Source organism: Anguilla rostrata, chromosome 11 (genome assembly GCF_018555375.3).
Source record: "Anguilla rostrata isolate EN2019 chromosome 11, ASM1855537v3, whole genome shotgun sequence".
Lineage (NCBI taxonomy): Eukaryota > Metazoa > Chordata > Actinopteri > Anguilliformes > Anguillidae > Anguilla > Anguilla rostrata.
The window spans coordinates 19,318,171-19,335,787 of NC_057943.1; the positions used below are offsets into that span (position 1 = coordinate 19,318,171).

Here is a 17,617-nt window from a genome sequence, read left to right on the forward strand (position 1 = left end):
TGTTTGGGTGTCCACTTACTTTTGGAAATGTAGTGTGTATAACCAAGCTAAAAATTCAGCACGCAAACAATATTCCTGTAATTTTGCTTTGTCTTTTCAGTATGTTCAGGGAATGATCTACCAGCTGGGGAGTAATTAAACTGCCAATTTAAACATGAACAAAGACAAAATTAATTCTTTACCACCTGCAAACTGCCTTGTTTGTGAACGAGCATAATTTCACTGTTAAGAACTTGCAGCATCATTAGCTTCTGTGTAAGAGTGTGATGGTGGTACACAGATGTTGAATGCCATTATGTTTTTGCTCTTTATTCTTTCTATTTCTTTTTCTTTGATTAAGCTTTTTGTGTCTATTTAGTGGGGGTGGGTAGTGGGTAGTACTGTCGCCTCACAGCATGAAGGTCCTGGGTTTGAATCCCGGCCTGGGCCTTTCTGTGTGGAGTTTGCGTGTTCTCCCCATGTCTGAGTGGGTTTTCTTCAGTTTCCTCTCACATTCCAAAAACATGCAGGTATGCTAATTGGAGACACTAAATTGCCCGTAGGTATGAGTATGTGAGTGAATGGTGTCTGTACCCTGTGACATGTCCAGGGTGTATTCTTGCCCAATTCTTGCTGGGATATGCTCCAGAATCTATAGATAGTGGATTGATGGATGGGTGTCTTTGTAATCTTACCATGTTTCTGCTTCCTCATACCAGATAATGCAGTGTGAAAATGCAGTAGAGGAGGAAAGCAGGATGAAAACAGGACTTATGCAGTAGCCATATGCAGTAAGTTATTATTTATAGATCCTACAGGCTATCGGGAATTGGGAGGGAATTCCTTCCAGCCGTTAGTCATTGGCTGATTGGTGAATTAGAGCAGGTTTGTCACTGCATTATGGTGAGGCCATGTGAGGATACAATACAGTGTGCTGCCAGAGTGCAAAGGCTAGGTTCTTTTCTTTTACAGTTACACAAACATAGGCACATGCACCCATTGACTTTTTACCTTGCTCTGAAAAATAAGGTTAATCTATTCAGTCCAATGTAAAATTCTGTATTCACATTTATATTTTTTTTGTATGGTGACCTTAGTTACACCTATAATAATACTGAACGGGGAGTTTTATCAATTGTAACTTTGTCATGATAAGTGACATAATATAATTGTATCCTTCAGTTAGCGCAGTTTTTTGTCTCTCAGAATGGATGACTCTTTATCCTCAGTGTTATTGACAGAGCTTATGCTGTTGAGCTCCGTAAAATACTTTTAAAATTACATTTTTGATACATTGTTATCATTAGTGTGCCACATACGGCATAGAGTTACACTCATATGGCATTAATATGATGAAACATTTAAAAGTAGCCAGAGTAGTAGTATGGAGTGCCGAATCAGGGATGGACTGGACCAGTTTGTGGTTGAACGAGTAAATGAACAGGGTGGGTTATTATCCCACATTCTATAGACCCAACAGATGCTCAGCTCTGAATTCTTGACATTGAAAGTTCTGCGTCGTGACAACTGAAGTTGAACATTACAATGTGATGCATCTTGTGAAAATTCATTAGGAGGTATGATCGGGACTATATTGTGGCAATGGACTTTTCATAATGTAATACAGCACTGGAAACTCCTGTACTTAAAAGCAGAGAGGACAGAAGGAATGAAAGAGCAGAGTATCTGGAGAGAATATTGAATCTGTGGCATTGTATGGTTCCGCTCTGCCACCTCGGCGACAGCGGACTCTGCTTTCCCAGAAAACCATCTGCTCAGCAAGGCCACTGGGTCTCCGGCAGGGTTACAGATTAATACCAGGGGATGGCGGGCCATGCAGGAGGGTGCCTCTGCCACTTACCCATCTGTCACCAGCTTGGGGGGCATCTGGGACTGCTCTCTTACCCATCATTGGGAGAGGCGTGTCTTCCTGACTTGATTGAGCTAGTGGGCGGGGTCAGTTCCCTGCTCTTCAGCATGACAGCTGGACACAGCCTGTTATTTTCTCTACCTGTTCATTTTTTGGATTACTGGCCTTACAGCTGGTTTCCCAAGGCAGAATCGAACTCCACTGGAGGCTTCTACGTCCTTTTTTAGGTTTTGGAAAGGAAAAAAAATATATGAGCAGGCTAATGATCTGAACTTTCACATGACATTCCTGCAAGGATCTGAAAATGTCTGCAGGCAGGCACATTTCTCACTGGTGGAATGGAATGTTTCTGTTTCCATTTTTATTTCCTGTTGGTGTTATGCTGGGCTCGATTTACTCAGTTAGGACACAAGCCCAAGAACAACAGCTTTGGTGAATGAAAATACATGCTCTAACCAGATTCTTTTTCTGAATTGTCAGGCCTTATAATTTTGAATCTGAGTGTTTTCTCTGTGTGGTCTCAAGAATTTTAATGAGCAGAATACTAAAAGGATGTTTTTCTTTTGTGAATTTGTTAACTTAATCTAAAAAGTGATTTTGATCTGACTGCTGAAGCAGCCCTGTGGGCTCCTGACATCCTACATTTGTCCTGTATGCAAAAAAGTCCTGAGCCCCTGAATCCATAAAGATGAAGATCATAAACTGTAAATTATTGTATTGCAAACAGATAGGGGGTGGTGCACGCAATTAATCTTCTGTGCTTTCGCCTCACGTCTGCAGGTGAATTACCCGCAAAAAGAACAAGCATTAATCACTTGTTAGTCTTGTGGACATTGATTGATTTTTGAACCTTTACCTGAAATGTGTTTTTTCTTTGAAATCGTAGTGCTGGAAATTGGAGACGGTTGCATTTTCATTTGGAGAAGTGCACACAATTCCTGTTGGCACAGCAAGCAATAAGAAAAGAAAAAGTTGTGGGGTGTTGATGAATGTGTGCGTGTATGTGTTGTGACAGTGGAAACACAGCCGCGTTTTCTTCTTCCTTCTTTTTTATGACCATTTCATGGTGATGAAGTGAGATTGTGGAGGACAGAGTCCCGAAGGGTGAACAGAGGAAGCTGAAACTGAAGGGCTATGTTCCTCTGTGACGCTGTGATAGAGAAACAGATAGAAGTGTGATGCTATTTATACATTTGAATCTGTAAATTTCCAGGAAATTTCCACAAATGAGTACCCTATGAAAATGGCCATCTTCTTGCTAATCATGATTCCAGTTTTTTAATGTGCTTTTCAGTATAAGGTATTCTGTTCAAACTGCAAGTCTTAAATACAAGCAAATTTCCAGAAACATATCCTGATTTTTAAATCTAATTCATTAATGAAAGCAGTGAACTAAAGATATACTGAGTGTACATATAATTTACACATGTAGGTAGTTCCAACAGTTGTTTATGGACCAGGTAAAGAATAGGGACTGGAATAATATACTGCTGGAAGAATGTGTAGATGGACTATAGACCAGGTGAAGAACAGAGGTTCAGAAAGGTTGCTAAGGACAATCATGTGCCTCTATTAGAAATAAACCTTTAGTTTTTAAACTACTGTTCTGCTGCCTTGCCCCCCCCCCCCCCCCCCCAGAACAGCATGTAAAATCCCTGTTATTTCCGTTTGCACTTGGAATGTTGAACCGTAATGCTGCCTGAAATTCAAAACCATAGACACAGTGTCAGTAAAGTGGCAGCGCAAACCTGGAGGCTGGACCTGTCTGTTAAAGACACAGGAGCTTTCCCATGCTCATTTTACAGGGTTGACCGCAGGGCAGCTGCTGGTTAAGCACTGGCAACCAGAGGGAGACCAGATGGGAGTGCCTGTAAGAGTCACTCTGGTGAGAGCTGGATAAACAGGATTTTTTTTTTGGAAGAATTGCGAAACGCATTCTGTGACCAAGCTGGTCAAGGTATGGGTGCCATTTCTACCCACAGACATTTTAAAAAGTGACTTTTTTTTGTCTGTGTGGTTTTTTTTATTTTTATGGAGTTTGGTCTTTTTTATTTATAATTTATTGATTCTGTATGTGAGGGTGTGTGTTGAGCTCCATGAATACCTTTCCCCGTGTGGGCGAGAGAGCCTGTTTTTCACTAAAGTTCCACTCTGTAACTTTGTTCCTCCTGTACCTCCTCCTGTACCTCCCTTCCCCTCTTTCTGTCTTACACAGGCTTACACAGGCCATTAAGTCTGAAAGGTACCAGCCTCATGAATACAAAGTGTCTGAGCCAAGCTTTGCCTTTTCCCTCTGTGTGCTCGCTCCCTCTCCCTCTCCCTCCCCCTCCCTCCCTCCCTCACCATTAAAATCGATCCCTCTCTCTCTCGCTCTCGCTCTCTCTCTCTCTCTCTCTCTCTTCCTCAGTCTCTGCAGCTCCGCCCACTGTTCTGAGAAAGTGCTCTGCTTTCAGATTGGGCATGGGCACTGCGGCCCTCCCTCCACATCCCCCCTCCCCTTTTTCTCTTGCTCGCTCCGTGAGTGAGTGAGTAAGTAAGTAAAGCAAAGAGGCAGGCGTGTTTCAACAGATGGCTCGGGCTGTCCTGATTCAGTCATTGCTGCTGGTTGAATGAGCTCAGAGAGAGAGAAAGGGAGAGAGACAGAGAGAGAGAGAGAGAGAGAGAGAGTAAGCGGGAGTCCAGGGCAATGAAACTGTAGAGAGGGACTTCTGCTTTTTCCTCCTCCCTCCCCCGCTCCCCCCTTTCTCACTTCTCTGTGTATCTATATTTCTGCCGTTTCTCAAAAGTCTCAAGGCTTGCAGCGTGGTGGTCAGTCTCGTCTGTCAGGGAGCTAGTGAGAGGACACGGCAGGACAAGGCAGTGGTGATGGGGCTGTGACCCCAAGATTCCAATCAGTGTCTGCCCAGGAGGACACCTGCTGTCTCTGACGAGCTCCAGAGGACCATAGCTGCAAGGTACAGTGACTCTGCCCTACTTTGCTTGCCTGCTTCTCCCTGGGATCCACATTTTTTTCACTTGCTGCTATTAGCTGCGCTGATGTAACCGGACTGGGAATTCTTAGGAGCCAGTGCAGTGCTGCTGCTAAGCAATGCTGGGCTGACAGACTTCTCTCACCCTCCTTTTCTCTCACTCACTCCTTCCTAACTCTTTCTCTCTCTCTCACTCTGTCTTTCTCTTAAAGGAGACTTGCTCTTTACTCCTAAAAGCAGAGATCTATCCATTACTTAGTGAGTTTTTGTTGTATTTGGATTCTGTAATGATGGGACATTGTTTTGGAGACATGAGTGTTCCCATAAGTTTTTGAAAGTGGGGAAAACTGCTGTGAAACAAGGCTGGCAATGTAACAATCACTGTCCATAATTCTCTCTGTCTGTTAGATAGTGTTGCTCTTCTGCAACTCTTTTACTTTATGTTAGTCAGATTATCATTTTTCTAATGGCACATGAACAAATAAACACACACACACACACACACACACACACACACAGGTATAGAAGTAACGATGTAATTATGCAGTCATCATTTATATTTAGAAAATAGTATATATATCCACACACTGTTATATTTCTTAATAACAGGGGATTAATTGCGGAGCTGGGAGCTGTGATCGTGTCAATCATGTTGCCTTGGGGTGAACTTGTATGTTGACTTTGGGAATATGACAAGTGCAGTTAAGAATGGTTGGACTGTATTTGCTGAGGGTGTTTACATTTGGTTACAAATTCCCACGACTGACAGACAGACAAGTGAAGCTTCAATTAGGGGTTGAATTGCATCAGCATGGCGTCCCCCGTAGAGGTTTACCTCATTTCCCAGAATGCAAACAAGGATTTGGCCTGGTTCACATACTGAGACAATCTGATGGTCAGATCAGAACATCTCTCCTTCTGGCAAGAATTGGTTAAATAGTGATTGTGTGATGTATTGTATGTTTTTGTTAATCAATGACAATTTCTCACTTTTAAAAGGCAGAAAGCCTGCTTCATTGGAAAAAGTCTTGTTTTTTTCAGTTTTGATTTTTGTGATATGATTGGTTTTTATTATTCTCATATTCATGTGGTGGAGTTTAGCCACACATCTGTGAGTGATATGATTTATGGATGGCACTGCTCAAGTTCTCCGGATGTTCTTTCTTGTGCGTGGCTCGATCCGGTCTGGGTAGGTGCAATGCCTGTGATTCCCCCTGCCTATCCCCAAAAAACGAGCAAGGACAGAAACCGAAATAAGGGGGCATATTGAGTTGTTTGCGGCTGCTCCAGTGAGACAGCTCTCATTATGGCCACATACATAATCGAGTCCCTATCTGGAGTGCTGACTGTCAGCTGTCTGGGAGTGCAGCAGCGCATGGAGGACAGGGGGTCAGGCCCAGCGGCTCGATATGAAGACATCCTGCGTGTGACATCTACACACAGAGCCAGCCGCCCGTCCCCTCAGACACCTTCCCTCCGGCAACACCCACCCTTAACGCAGCCTCCTGAGCTCTTCTTTGCGCAAGGGTGTGGGACACACAATATTCATTCGGCAACTATTTATGTAACCATTTCTCAAGGACTTTTGGGGTTTGAAAACCGCTCGATAGTGGCACACACCCAGTGTGCTAGGAGAGCAGGGAGGAAGGAACTGCCTTTGAAAAGTATTGCATTTACTTTAGCGATACCAATGCAGGGAAGTCTGAAAAAGTGTTATTGTTTTGTTGGGGGAAAAAAACTGCATTTTCATTTTTTATCATTAAATGCCACGTTCTAGCTCAATGGTTTGAAGAAACAATGCTGTATATTTCTCAGTGTGTTTCACAGGGGCAGCAAAATAGTTCTTACTGGCTTAGTTTCTTGTGATATATAGTCATACTTGTCATGCGCCAAGCTGATCAGTCATGTTTTAATACACAAAAATAATATGCAGTGTATTTACTGATATGCAGTGCTATGTGATAATGTCATATAGGGTGACAGAGGCCTGGATTCAATCAACATTTGTTGGAAACTTCCAAATCAATGCAAGGATGTGTTTGTTTTACTTCACAAACATGGTTTTCAGAGTTTATTTTCGTTATCACTGAACCTGGCAAACTCTTTTTGTGAAAGGAAAAAAGACGAAGACAGATGTTTGTTGAATCCAGACCAGACTGCCTCTAAAATGGTGGTGCGGAGCGCAAGAGGTTGAGTAATTTCACTGCTCTGCTTGACCACCGCTCTCTACCCCAAGGTCACCCATCCCCTACCATGGTAGCTCACCGTGACTTTCTCCCCCAGCCCCTGTGTGCGATGATAAGGCCAGACGTTCTAGGAAGCACTGAAGAGCGACATACTGTCAAGCTTTATTGATCCATAAATGAGCTGGATTTACTTGCTTTCACTGCCCACATCCCGGCTATATGGAGACGGCTCTTTCCTTGCCTCCAGCAAGGGTATATTCCTCAGAACAATTTGAAGCACCTTTTTATTTATTTTTAGACAACAATTTGTTGTGTAACCATTTACATTAATTACTATTATGGATATTTTGATTCAGTTGGGATTTCTTGATTTCTTATGCTGTTTGTCCATCTTCTGTCCATTGTAATCAGATGCCTTGTACAATGGCCTCTCTCTCTCTGTGGACTGAGGACAATGCCTGTGAATTCTGTATGGGAAGAGCACTATATTATCTCTCTCTCTCTCTCTTTCTCTCTCTCCCCTCTCTCTCTCTCTCTTTTTCTCTCCCTCCCTCCCCCCCTCTCTCTCTCCCTCTCACTCTCTCTCATGTCCCCTGCTGCTTGTTGGCTGAGGTTGACAGGCAGTTTTTCACCGGATCAAACATGGAATGACCAGCATGTGATTCCCGCTGCTTTACCCCGGCAGCCACAGCATATGGTCTGGAGTAGCTTGCTCTTTAATTGTAAATGGCGGCGTTTGTCTCGGTAACATGTGGCATATTGCACACCTTGTGACCGCTTGATATGAAGACATTAGCGCAGACTGCCCTCCCCTGCGTTCCCCAGATGTCAGTGCCTGCTCTGTGCAGATGAATGAGTACAGTGTGGCCAGGAGATGGACTCGGTCACCTCTGGTGCAGGAGAGCCGGAGTCCCACGCTGGCACTTATCCCCTCCTCCTTCAGCAAGGTTAAGCACCCCCGCTGCGCCGTGCACCTCTGACCCTGTGGCTGGGCTGTGTGCCCGGGCCAGCTGGGCTCCTCCACCGCTGCAGGTCAGCTGTTTCTGGGGTGGTTGTTTTCTGGTTTGTAAGTTGGCGATGAAAGAAGTTTGACGTTGCGTGGCGGACCGCAGCCTGCTTTTCCCCAGGCAGTCTCGGCTGACCGGCTTTAACCGGCCCGGCGGGCGATAATTACCAGCGTGGTGCCGCAGTTTAACCGAAGCCAGAGGCAAATATCTGATGACGCGGTGACTGTGTAGCTATGGAATCACGTGTTGCGATTTATAATCGGCTCAGCTTACGGTCAAAGGGGGGAATATTGCATTACATCTATCCGCTTTTTTCCTCGCTTGGATTTGTATTTGTTTTTCTTTGTCGCTCCGCCTGTGACAGTGCTGGAGGTCTATGCGTGCTCACGGCCCTGTGGCCCCTGTGGCCCCTGTGGCCCCTGTGTTTGATTGTATGCATGTAGGCGCAGTCAAGCGCTGATGTGCAAACTGCACAGTTGTGGGGGATGAGAGTGATGGGGGGGGGGAGGCGGATTAGCGGGGGTTAGGAAGACAGGGGCAAGTAGCCTCTCAGTGGGATGGTGTACTAATATGTTGGATTTAACAGCAGGAATCTGTAACTGGCAGATATTCCCTTGGTAAAGCTTACCCTGGGACTAAACAGTTCTTGGGAATCCCTGCAATCCATAAAATCCAGTTACTGTGTATTCTGCCGGATACCAATATTTCTTTCATTTTTGCTGTTCTTTTAAATGAAAATCCATTTCAATTTTTATACATTTGAACAATGGCTGAGGAAGTGCTTTCATAAAATAAGCAGTGAAAGCATGTTTCCTGACATGTTTCTTTTGTCTTTCCATTAATATTGTCAAAACAGAGTGCCATAAAATAAAATACACAATCCTTACTTGGAAACTCTCACAGGTCTCTTACATTTTATTTTTTGCTGTGATCTTTGAATGCAACTTTTATGTCATCACCGAAGGAGATTATGTGTCTGTTCAATGTCTCAAATCTAAAACCACTGGTCAAAGGTTAAATTGTTCTGCCGGAACTGAAATGGGTCTCATGATACATCAAGTTTCCATGTTTTTCTTTTTTTTAAATTCAGCTTGATAGATCAGCAGGGACAATTGTTTGTGGGCAGATGGGATCGAGAAAATAGGTTTCACTTTGCTGTTGTTGTGTAGCTATAATTATAAATATATATATATGTTTTTTTTTTTCCAGTGGAAAATACAAAACTCCAGATGTGCTCTTGCTCTATAGCAGAGGGATTAACGGTACAGGCGGGACGTTGGCGGGATTAACGGTGCCGATGGAACATGTGGCAGAACACCCACTCCCAGTGTAACTCTGTGTACACTCCCAGTGTAACTCTGTGTGCACTCCCAGTGTAACTCTGTGTACACTCCCAGTGTAACTCTGTGTACACTCCCAGTGTAACTCTGTGTACACTCCCAGTGTAACTCTGTGTACACTCCCAGTGTAACTCTGTGTACACTCCCAGTGTAACTCTGTGTGCACTCCCAGTGTAACTCTCCCAGTGTAACTCTGTGTACACTCCCAGTGTAACTCTATGTACGCTCCCAGTGTAACTCTGTGTGCACTCCCAGTGTAACTCTGTGTGCACTCCCAGTGTAACTCTGTGTACACTCCCAGTGTAACTCTGTGTACACTCCCAGTGTAACTCTATGTACACTCCCAGTGTAACTCTATGTACACTCCCAGTGTAACTCTGTGTACACTCCCAGTGTAACTCTATGTACACTCCCAGTGTAACTCTGTGTGCACTCCCAGTGTAACTCTGTGTACACTCCCAGTGTAACTCTATGTACACTCCCAGTGTAACTCTGTGTGCACTCCCAGTGTAACTCTATGTACACTCCCAGTGTAACTCTGTGTACACTCCCAGTGTAACTCTGTGTGCACTCCCAGTGTTATTCTGTGCACACTCCCAGTGTAACTCTGTGCACACTCCCAGTGTAACTCTATGTACACTCCCAGTGTAACTCTGTGTGCACTCCCAGTGTAATTCTGTGTGCACTCCCAGTGTAACTCTGTGTGCACTCCCAGTGTTATTCTGTGCACACTCCCAGTGTAACTCTGTCTACACTCCCAGTGTAACTCTATGTACACTCCCAGTGTAACTCTGTGTACACTCCCAGTGTAACTTTATGTACACTCCCAGTGTAACTCTGTGTACACTCCCAGTGTTATTCTGTGCACACTCCCAGTGTAACTCTATGTACACTCCCAGTGTAACCCTGTGTACACTCCCAGTGTAACGCTGTGTACACTCCCAGTGTAACTCTGCACACTCCCAGTGTAACTCTGTGTACACTCCCAGTGTAACTCTGCACACTCCCAGTGTAACTTTGTGTACACTCCCAGTGTAACTCTGCACACTCCCAGTGTAACTCTGTGTGCACTCCCAGTGTAACTCTGCACACTCCCAGTGTAACTCTGTGTGCACTCCCAGTGTAACTCTGTGTACACTCCCAGTGTAACTCTGTGTACACTCCCAGTGTAACTCTGTGTGCACTCCCAGTGTAACTCTGTGTACACTCCCAGTGTAACTCTGCACACTCCCAGTGTAACTCTATGTACACTCCCAGTGTAACTCTGCACACTCCCAGTGTAATTCTGTGTGCACTTCCAGTGTAACACTGTGTACACTCCCAGTGTAACTCTGTGTGCACTCCCAGTGTAACTCTGTGTGCACTCCCAGTGTAACTCTTTTCACCTGCTCCTGCTTCCGCTAATGCTGAGAGGGCGTGACCGGGCAGGGTCAAAAGTCAGATCAACAGGGTCACGAGCAGTGGCTCTGTCAGGGACACACATATACCCCCCGTCCTCAACCGCACTTCTACGTCAAACCCAAATATTTCTGAGGAAATAAAACGTAGCAAACAGCATGTTACAGTACCTTGTCCTGTAACACGAGAGACAAAATGTAGACCTAACCAGGTCTATTTTTCTCTGAGTCACTGTGTTCTGAGCAGCTGTGATGAGGTTCATACCTCAACTGTGACTGAGGTTGTATGGGAGGGTCATACTTTTTGTGGAGTGGGGGGATGGGGTGCAGGGGGGCGTAAGTTGGAGGGAGAGTAAATCTTCTTGACCCAGGAGAGGGTAAAAAGCCCTTCTGTGTGCCAATGAGGCATTCTTCATATTCCTTTCACATGGCACCGATTGGTGGAGCCTGTTTAACATTACCTCCTCCCCACGGCCCCCCCACCTCCATTTCCCCTAAGCCCTCTAACTCCTTCTGCAGTGGAATTTTGTACAGGGATTTGTCCTGGTTTTGTGAAGCAAGCTCTTCAGCAGCTACCCATACAGAAAAAGAAGTAAATGGACTTAACCCTTCTGTTTCCTGAATTTTAGGTCTGTGTGAAGTAGAGCAGTAGGCATTCTGTTTATTTCTTAAAATAAGCTTGAGTTTGCACAGTGAAACAGGATGTTGACATTATTGTCACATACACACAGCCACGTCCATTCATTTGAAGTAAATTTCCGACTGCTGTCTGAGGGGCACACCCTGTAAATATTTAAAACAGTAAATATTTGATGATGCTAGGCACTGTGAGCTAAAATATGTCATTGTTCTTATTGCAATCTGCTAGGTTGACTAACAGTGAACACACTATATAATCTCAATTTTTAGAGGCAATCATGCTCTGACTGTATCTGTCAACACAAGCATGATTTTTGGCTCAAATTTCCTGCTGGAAAAGATATTCAATTTTGAATTACACTGTATAAATATTTTGTATAATGTATTTTTATTCTCATATTTGACTGTTATTATATATGGATACTGTTTTCTTCACTATCATTTGAACATGAATTCTATAAAAAATGTATCTTCTACATTTGGATTTAAACAGAAGCCTCCTTGTTGTTACTGAAACATTTCATGCTGAAACCGGGACAGAGACTCTGTCTTGCTGTGCCTCAAATGGGTCAGACAGTGACTTCACTGCGGTGCTGTTAGTGAGACCTGCTTCTTCACGCTATCTGGAGGCTAAAATATTCATGTTCGTGCCGACTCATTGGGCACTTGGAGTGACTCACAGCCATGCGAGCCCCCCCCCCACCGCGCTGGGCTGCCTTGGGGTGCTGGAGACTGCCCGCGGGGCTTTGTTTTGATGGTTTACCTATGCATAATTTAACCCGCAGTCTGGCAGAATCCTCAAATCAACTGCCCTCCTTTCCCCTCAGGAAGCTGACGGCAAGCCGCGAGGTTCTGCCCCCTTTTAGCCCACCTGTCATGTCCCCCCTCCCCCCTCCGCCCCCACCTGCTTGACACTCCCACCTCCGGCCCCAGGGCCTAGCGCTGGCTCGGCGTCCGTCCTTCATCGGGGCAGTGACAGGAGCCGCGCGCAGCAGCGGCTGTGTTTCGACCCGTCTGCTAAGCGTGACACGCATCACAGATCCCGCCGTCGCGACGTAGCTGCGAGCGACTCCCAGTGAGGACGGGCCGACGCAATAACAGCTTCGGTGAGCAGACCTGAAAGTCAGACTGAAATGAATCTGCAGAATGCTGGCGAACACCGCTGAGCTGAGAAGGTAGGTCCGCTAAGTCATTGCGTCAGTGAATAGAGAGTGATGCGAAAAGGTGTGCCGATGCAATTTTTAAAAGTTCTGGTGAGAATAAAAGAATAATCAGGGCCTTCGTGCTGTGTGCCCTGGCTGGAGCGGTCTTGCTATACTACATTGCGAAAAAGCAATCATCTTTGTTTCTGGTTGAGTGAAGAAATCCTCTGTGACTTGATTCACACTTATCTTTCTAGCTGTTTGCAGCAAGAGCGAAACTTGTGGTTATAAGGGATTTTTTTGTGGGGGCGGGGGGAAGGCTGCTGTGAAATGTGCTTGATATCAGCTCCACTGGTTTAATGACACTGACAGAAGCAAGTTGTTTTTGGAGTACTTTTCAACTGCATTTCCCACATGCATGCAGTTCTAAATATCCTTAGATGTATAGAGTACATGTGTGGTTTAAAGCATCCACCTCTGATAATACTCCTCCACTGTTTCCAAGCAAGTGCTTAGCCTGCACAGTTCACTTCAGGGCTTCTGTGCAAACATTTCTGATTTTTTTTGCTCATTTTTTCTCGTGAAGATGATTTCCTGTGAACTTGCAGATCAGTTTTTATCTGATGTATTGGCTTGACAAATTGGCAATTTGACATTGTTAGGTCCAACCATGCAAAAAAGAGGAAAAGATTTGGACATCCTTTTTGGTATTTTCTCACTTACCATTTCACTCCAAAATGGGCACCAGTCTTTGTTTGCTATCCAGGATGAATATATACCCGAGCCATGCTCTTGTCAACTTTTCTGGTCAAACTTCCAACTCTTTAGGTGCTAGACAAACTAAAAAAAATATCTCTGAGAAATGTACATCAATATGAAAGTATAAATTTGTTCTGAATATTAGTGGCAAGTTATTTAGATGGATAATAGATTTAGTTGTGTCAGTAATCTGATTGGACTGTTGTCTACAAGTTTAACATCTTTAAAACAAATTATATGGGCAATATTATTTCAGCTGTATGCTTTCAAACGAAAATGTGTTGCCTATTTAATTGTTTATAAATGTACCCCGTTAATAATGTCATATTTATCTGTACACGGTTCACTTTAGTATGTGCAAACCTCACCATTTGTCCAATAACCGATAAGATAATTCTGGACCGTGGCGAGTGTGTTAGCCTGACGCCCGGAGCAGTCCTCTCGGGTACCGCGGATCTAATCGCGCTGCGGAGGAGGGAGGCGCTGAGAGCTGTCGCTCCGCTCACAACACAAAGCAAGGTGATATTGACGGAGGGCTGCTCACAAAACCGCAGACACCCCTGCTGGGTGACAGAAAGCGGATATCAGTCACAGCGACAAGGCTCAAGGTGACGGCGCGGGCTAATCTTCCGCGCCGCCGAAGCTGGCCTCGCCGCCCCTGCGAGGTCTGCGGGGGTCCCCCGGGCGATTTAATTGCGCGCGGTGAGGCGGCAGTTTGAGCGGGCGTGTGTGTTTATACACGAAGGTGCGCTACGCTAGCCCTCCCCGCTCCCTCCCTCACCGTCGCAGGCCACAGCCAGCAGCATACCAGGGAAAACAGGGTTAGATAGACTGCCTCTTATTACCGTGCCAACGTAAACATTTCCAGCGCGCGGCGTCGCTCAGCGCGTGGCCCTGCGTGGCCTGGCCCGCGGCCATGGCGCACAGAGGCGGTTTCAGCGGACAGCCCCGGGACCGGGGGCAGAGCCGTGCCTGCGCAGTTGCCCCCGCACCTCTCCCCCTCGGCTGGGTGCCGCGTGAGGTGCCAACAGCGAGGTGGAGGAGGCGGCAGCCGCAGATCAGACCTGGGTTATGTCCACGGGCTTTAAGCGTAATGCGCTGGGCGGAGGGGGATGCTGAGGGGTTCTTCTAGAGCAGAAAGAACAGATTTTTTCCTGTTCTTTTCCACTTTCCTTTTTATTGCTGTAATGGTGTTCAGGGTGCTTCTTTACTCTTTAATACTGTCTTTTGTTACAGTTCTCTGACATGATTTAAGTGACCATGCAAATTTGCTCAGGGCTATTGTGATGCATTAGTGGCAGATTTGTGTTGTTTTATGGCTAAGATGTTTCTCTGAGTAACTTGTGACAGCAAATACTGTAATGGGCATGATATTTCCTGACCGATATCCTTCATTTGGCTAGGCAAGTAGCTGTAAGACCCAGAAGATACTGTAATCTGTAAGGCATTTACTGACCAATATCCTTCATATGGCTAGGACAGTAGCTGTGAAAGCCAGGCCGCAGATGTGTATGGTCATGGAGCTGATAGGAGGGGGTGGGGCAGAGGTAAAATTTGCCCTCCTATGAAGCGCAGCCGGCCTCCTGATTCTATCTGGCCACAAACCCAGGCCACCAGGTAAATCCAGCGAAGCTTTCATTTCACGCTCTGCTGAAGGTCCTGCTCTCTCTCGCAGTCCGTGCTGCGCACGCGTAATCACGGTCAGTTCTGGGGCTCCTCTGCTCCGCTGTATCTGCAGGAGGCTGTGAGCCGGGTTGCGAGTTTAAGACTTAAATGGAATGGGAAACACAGCTTCTTCCTTCTGTTCTTTCAGGTAAGGTGCTCTGCACAGTGACTGTGCCTTTACTGCAACCATTGCAACCTGCGTATTGAATCATGAAGTGTTCTGTAATACAGAACATGTTGTATGTGGTAATATTGTCAATTTCTATTTATTTCTCATTTCAAATACTTCAAATGGCAATAAAAGAAAATGGTAATAAGTGTCCCTAGATAGTTTTATGTTAATGCTTTTCCTTGTACAGTGTTTTATTAACTAGAGGGAAACAGTTCATGTGGCCAGCAAAGGTGATGCTGCCTACAGAAAGGACAGCGGGAGTATGAGTGATTGAGCTGAGAAGCGGCTCTGAACATCATTGCTCCGGGCGTCAGGTTCAGGCGCCGGCGCTTTGTTTTCATTTATCTCCGAAGGTCAGCGGGTGCGCTAACGAAATCAGCGGAGCAGAAAGATGCGAGGGGAGGCGGGGGCGGCGGCCTCTGCCTTCTGGTAATTAGTTCCACAACTTCGGATAATTTCTTCTAAAGAGGCGAGTTTGACTTTTTTTTCCTGCCCGACCGGCTTTCATTCAGGAAAGCCGAACGCTGCGGCTTACGGTCCGCTCTCTCTCAAACGCGGCGAGACCGAGGCTGATCAGCAGCTGCTGTGCCCTAAGTGAGAAATGTCCTCTAATTGGAGCCGTTTCCACTGAGGGGAAATGAGCTCGCGCTATATAATGGATACAATGGCAAAAAGGAGAGGGGAGGGGGGGGACTGTTGGTTTATGATTTTTGTCTCTCCTTTTATGTCTCTGCTGCCAGTGAAAGGCAGCCCGCTGCGGTGGAGTTTAAGTGTGCTAAAAGGGAACAAGGGCGACGGCTTTCGCGAGCTGAAGAGCCTGTAATGACTGGAGAAGACGCACCGAGAGTGCGGAGAAACTAAGTTCAATGGGAGCTGCGTGGAGAGGGCTAAATAAAGCGTGACGAATGGGAATGTGTCTTATCGGTGTTTCGTGGGGGTGGGCGGGCTGCGGGGTCCACGCGTGCCGTCTCTGAGGGGTCCCCCCGGCTCGCTGGTGTCGCTCGCGTGGGTGTCAGGATTCTACCGCCGCCCGTCGGGCAGTGAAAATATTTACCCTGCCCCTTGCACGTGTCGCCTGAAACTTGCCCATTCATGTGATTTCTTTGCTCCCAGGTGGGTCCTTAGATCACGTTCATGAAGATGTCAGATGACGGTGTCGCTGGGTCTCTGAGTGATCTCCTCCCTCCTCTCCGACTTAAGAAAGGGTACACAGAGCTGCAGACAGCGTTTATCAGCATCTTCATCTTAGTCCAATTTTATGGGAACGCTCCTTAACTTTTGAGAATTGCTTTTCCCTTTTCTAATGAATCTGTTTAATTTTCCTGAAAGCATTTTTATCTCTGCGCTTTGTCAGTAAATGAAGTGGAGTGGCATCGCGGAGACTTTGATGATTAATGTCCTTTAATTACACCTTCACCGGTCGATCGGCCTCACACACCAATGCAAAGGGAGGCAGAGATGCTTGTGTGAATGGGGCTCACTGTGTGAAGATGCTCCTCTGGCTCGTCCCCCGGTATCAGGAGACAGGAACCTGGGACTCCATTAATAATGGCCCCTGATCAGAGCGACGTTAACCCCCCCTCCCCTTCCACCCCCACCCGGTCACCATGGAGCCACCACCCCGTCCGCCCAGACCCACCATTCATTAATCTTGCGTTCTGTGAAGTGTGCGCAATGTATTTTTAATCAGCAACCTCTGAGCTCCCAGCGAGACAGAACAACAGCAGGTCCGGTATCTCAGAAAGAGAGAGAGAGAGAGAGAGAGAGAGAGAGAGAGGGAGCCAGAGAGGGAGAGAAAGAAGCAATTACACCCTGCAACCATGGAGTAAATATTTTACATCTCCAACTTGCTGTTTAGGTAAAAAAAATGTGCGGGCGCAATCTTGATAACAAAAGAGCACATGGGTTGCCCGGGGAAACGGGGCGGACGACAGAGTAATGGGAGAGCGGGTACAAGGCTCATGAATAAAGTTAACCTTTAGACTTGCTTGTAACAGCGGTTGGACAATCTCGATTCATCATCGTGTGTGTGTGTGTGTGTGTGTGTGTGTGTGTGTGTGTTTGTATGTGTGCATGCATGTGTGCGTGTACAATTTTGTGCACGTGTGTATGTGTGCACATGTTCTGATGATGTTGCTGCTGTTTGATAAAACCAAGGAGCAAAAACACTGTAAAAGAACAGCTGTATAACCAAGAACCCCTCTGGTGAAAAATGCAACCCCATCACATTGGGTCAAATCCAGGCAGGGACTCCCTGCAGCTGCACCTTTGTAATCTGGGCCCCTCTAACAGGAGCCCTCTCATGTCCCAGCAGAAGACCACAATTTGCCAGACCCTTTCATTGTGTCCTTTCTGTGGGTTAGCACACACACACACACACACACAAACACATACAAACACGCTCGCGCCCCCGCATACATACAAAACACATGCACACAATCAGTCGTGCTGTGAGAGCCAGTGGGGGTGTTTGTTTCTGCTGCACAATGCAA

General features: G+C 46.1%; 1 protein-coding gene across 4 annotated transcripts in view; it reads left to right on the plus strand.

Annotated features, from left to right (window-relative positions):
- The first annotated feature begins 4,377 nt into the window (after window positions 1–4,377).
- The window catches only part of LOC135234203 (extracellular sulfatase Sulf-2-like), a 118,138-nt gene continuing 104,898 nt past the window's right edge, over window positions 4,378–17,617 (plus strand). For 2 of the 4 annotated variants that reach the window (XM_064298552.1, XM_064298553.1), the window contains exon 1: window positions 4,378–4,803. The gene's annotated coding sequence lies outside the window, so the exon portion shown is untranslated. The remainder of the gene's footprint in view (window positions 4,804–17,617) is intronic. The other 2 variants (XM_064298555.1, XM_064298556.1) reach the window with 1 other exon arrangement.